Below are 4,264 nucleotides of genomic sequence, written 5' to 3'. Positions count from 1 at the left end.
GTATGGCCTATTTTAAAGCTGCTTTGTTAGGTTCCTTATGTTTTATTAACTGTCTTTTCTCAGTTTCCATTTCATTTTTTTTTCTAGTTTTGGTGACTTAGTGATTTTGTCATTTTTTACATCAACTTCATGGTCTTGTTTTACATGGTAATTGCATGTATTTAGGATCTATCTAATAGGGGCTTTAAATAAATTTGGTCATATTTATGTGTAAGCACATTTTACTGTAAATGTTTGGGTTTCTGAATTTAAACAGATCTGTTTATTTCAGTATGTAGTAAACAATATCTTAAAGTGTCCGACTCACTACTTGTTAATTAAAAAAGTTATGATTAATGTGAAACTGTTGTCTTACTATTTTTAGACAATTGTGTTCTGGATGATTAGCACATGGATAAAGGAGATTTCTGGCATATAAAATGGATTGTTTTGAAATTTTAGGTTTGGCTCTATTTACTATAATGATTGAAAACAATTTAGTATTTGGGTGACCCTTTTGTTTTTCTTCTAAATGTGCCTCTATGGTAGAATACAGAACTAGACTAAAGACGTAGCTTTTTAATATTTGTCTTCGATGGTGGCAGGAGTTCATACATTAATTGAACTAACACATCATATTTTGACCTACTATTTCTATCATATTGACTTACTGTTTCTGCACTTCCTTGACCAGACTTACCTTAAAAAGTCCACTTTCGTTAAAACATAGTCACACCTGATATAATCCAACAAAAAGTGTTCAAAATATTTTAAATATTTGTGCATTTTATAATCACTAAATTAATCTCTCTCTCTTCTCTTTAAACAGCTTAGCAGTGTCTGCAAAAACGAATCTTTTCCTACAACCTGTTAACTGACTGGACTGATGGTAACAAAGTAATTGTGAGAGCCATGTCGGTCAAAAATTTGGCATCTGCTGAAAAAAATGAATGCCATTTTCAAGTTCCCAAATTACTTCTATACTGATTTCACTTTCCAGAAATGGAGATATGAAAAGATTCTCTGGAATCCTTGAAAGACTTAATAGAGATACATGAGACTAAGTTAATCTTGGAAAAAAATTACACTTTTTTTGTCTTTCATGGGAGTGATACTCAGTTATTGCATATCTTTACAAAATTGTAACCGTTGGAGAATTACAGTATTTCATCAAGAAATTAATTAGAGTTTTTAAATAATCAAGAGCATATTCTATGGAATTAACATTTAGTGGACTAGAATTACATAAGCAGGCCATCAGTGATCACAAGGCATATGAGTTTGTATTTATTTCCTGGAACATGAGAGGTAATTTGGAGTACAGACAGACACCCTGCTGAGTAGAATATAAAAGTTAATGTAAAGTTCTGAACGATAAAGAGTAGTCCTTTTAAATAGATGCATTGATTTGTATATCTCTGAAAAAGTTGATTATGATTAAATGTGTGGGTAGTTAATTAAAATTTAGGGTAACAACCAGGATGTATGGATTCTGAGGTTTTGGCTTCTTGAGCTTTCTCTTGAGTACTTGATACTGTTTTTTGAATATTTTGAGGTTTCTAATTAATGGTATGCTAGTTTCTACTGTTTTATATAAAAATTTATCTAGTGTTGTATAAGGGCTTTAGTATTCTGGATGATGGGAGTGGCTTTTTGTGGCATATCGTTGTTTTACTTAATTGAAATATTTTTTCAGTTTATTACAAGTGTGAAAAAAACACTCAAAACTCTGGATTGTTTTATTTCATTTTTGTTGGATTATGTTAATACATTCCTTCACCTGGTTTAGATTGAGTCATTTTATCTTACTCATTTGGGAGATGTGCAGCTGATAGAAGAGGGATTGGGTAGGAGATTGGCTCTTACTTCATAATAAATACATAGTTGGTTATTGTATTATTCAAAACTTATTAAATCCAGTCAGTTTCTTATAATTTTAAGTGTATTCGGTGCCTGTGAAGCCAGGCAGCCAAGAGTATTCCCACTGGCGTAAAACTTAAGTGCTGATGCTCCCACAGTACAGCTAGTTATAATTCCAGAACCAAAGGCACCAACGTGATTTGGTGACCTTAACTACTACTTTGATAGAACAGACTGGGTAATTTACTGATAATGAGTCATTATCTTTTTAATATGTGATTACCTAGTTCAGCATTCTGAATGTGTAGTTTAAGGTCTCTCTGATTTAGTAAAATTTTAAAGCTAAATAATCTGATGACTCCTGAAAGTTTAATTGGTAGTATGACATTTATAAGTGATTTTTCCCCCAGACTCACAGCCAATACAAAGTTTTGAGACTCTAGTAAATGTTAATATTTTGCTGTTTTCTGAGCTGTTTTTTTTATTTACTTACCATCTAATCTAGGGACCAAAAAGGGAATTCTTCCATTAGAAATTTGTAGTGTTATGTTTGGCCAGCACAGTATTTTTCAGATTTGAATTTCAGTACCTTTATGTGTAGCCTCAGTACTCTCAACACCAGTCACTCTTTATTGTCTTAAAATACTCCATACTTTTTGTTGACCCAAAATTGTTGAATATTTTGCTCAGTTTTCACAATGAACTAATTGAAAAGTGTAGTTACTGTGTTGTAAACCTTTGTGTAGTTCTGTTAATATACTGATTTGGATTTTATTTATCTCAACTTCCTTTAGCGTCTGCCTCCAAATTTTGTCTTTGCTGTATACCCACTGAGATCTATTTCCTAGACCCCTCTGGCTCTTAGTGTACTATGGTTTGGGCTTTATAAAATATATTATTGTCTTAATTTAAATAGAATGTGAGCCCTCTTTTTTTCTTTAAAGCCAAATAACTACACAAAGTAAATTATAAAAGATTTAAATAGTTTGTCTACTGTGTCTAGACTGAAATATTAAAAATTGACTTAGGGTAGTTTACTTCAGGTGTTAGCTACAAATGACTAAATGTCCTTAAATAATGCAGATATCTGCTCTCTGAACAAAAATTTTGGCAAAGTAAATTTGTAGCAACAGACTTAACATGCTTTATTGTTTATGTTGCCCATTTCTGCTAATGGAAAAGACAATTCAAAAATATGTGGCAGAGGACAGATTAGAAATACTTTTTGGTTACAGAAACCATTGTAAACTCATCCCCATTTATACATGGTATTATGCTAGGGAGTAATTGGACTAGGAATGTTTAAAGATAAATAAGGAAACAATGTGTGCTCAATTGTCAAAGAACTTAGTTATATCATTGGGCTTTGAATTATCTAAGTTGATTACACAATTCTATATTCTTAAGGAGTCTAACTGGGTACTTGGGTTAACATCAGAAATTACTTTTAATTCATTGTTTTTTCACTGTGATGAGTAGAACTCTGCTTTTAGTAAAAGTGACAGAATGTAGGTAAAATGGATGATTTGGGGTCAGAGCTTTTCATCTGTGATATTTTAGCCTATAAAATAAACAGCTGTATTGTTTTGCCCTTTAAACATTATATATATATTTCTGTCTCTTTCCCTAGTTGTAAAAGTAAAGCATATTATTTATAGAAAACTTGGAATATCCTGAAAGGAATCAAGAAGAAAAGAAAAATCACCCTTATAACTATAAGCCATAGAATATCCACAGTAAACATTTTGGCATGCTTCCTTTCAGTCTCTTGTGCATACAGATTCTTTTGCCTCATAACTGGGATCATTTTTTATATAAGTTTGGTAGATAATACATTTTATGTGCCTGTTGAAAGAACAAATCATCATTGCTTTCTGAAAAATTGAGATTGTATTTTGTTAATTTCACATAAGCTTTTCATCTTTGGCAGCACTGCTTATATTTTTCTTCAGACGTTAAAAGCCAGTTTCACTCACAAAGATGCCTTTTCTAAATTATTATATATAATTTTAAGCAGCATAAGATTACTTAACACATATGTCACTATTTGGAAGTAACAGTTAAAAGATTCATGAATAATTTTGGATGCCACTTAAAATTTTGTTTGGTACTTTTCTGTGATGATTGACTTGCTTCATAAGAAAGTGTTGGTTTAGATCTAAGCTGTCCAATACTGTAACCATTAGTCACATGGCTAAACATTTTAAATGCATTAAAATTAAAAATTCAGTTACTCAGTTGCACTAGCCACATTTCAGGTGCCCAGCAGCTGCATAGGCTAGTGGTTAACATATTGACAGTGCAGATATAAAATATTTCCATCATCACAGAACGCTCTGTTGGACAATGCTGATTCAGTTGCTGTCACAAAAGAAAATGGTTTAGAGAACTAGGATGAGAAATGTTAGGAGAACAGAAGAAAGCA

At 31.8% G+C, this 4,264-nt stretch overlaps 1 protein-coding gene across 3 annotated transcripts in view; it reads left to right on the top strand.

Annotated features, from left to right (window-relative positions):
• The window catches only part of CREBZF (CREB/ATF bZIP transcription factor), a 7,659-nt gene extending 4,222 nt beyond the window's left edge, over positions 1-3,437 (top strand). For 2 of the 3 annotated variants that reach the window (XM_017850875.1, XM_017850877.1), the window contains one exon: positions 31-3,437. The gene's annotated coding sequence lies outside the window, so the exon portion shown is untranslated. The remainder of the gene's footprint in view (positions 1-30) is intronic. The other variant, XM_017850876.1, reaches the window with a different exon arrangement.
• Positions 3,438-4,264: the final 827 nt, after the last annotated feature.

The sequence above is a fragment of the Rhinopithecus bieti genome, unplaced genomic scaffold (genome assembly GCF_001698545.2).
Source record: "Rhinopithecus bieti isolate Rb0 unplaced genomic scaffold, ASM169854v2 scaffold_30846, whole genome shotgun sequence".
Taxonomy (NCBI): Eukaryota; Metazoa; Chordata; class Mammalia; order Primates; family Cercopithecidae; genus Rhinopithecus; species Rhinopithecus bieti.
The sequence above is the reverse complement of the archived record's forward strand: the minus strand, read 5'-3'. Positions and strand labels throughout refer to the sequence as shown.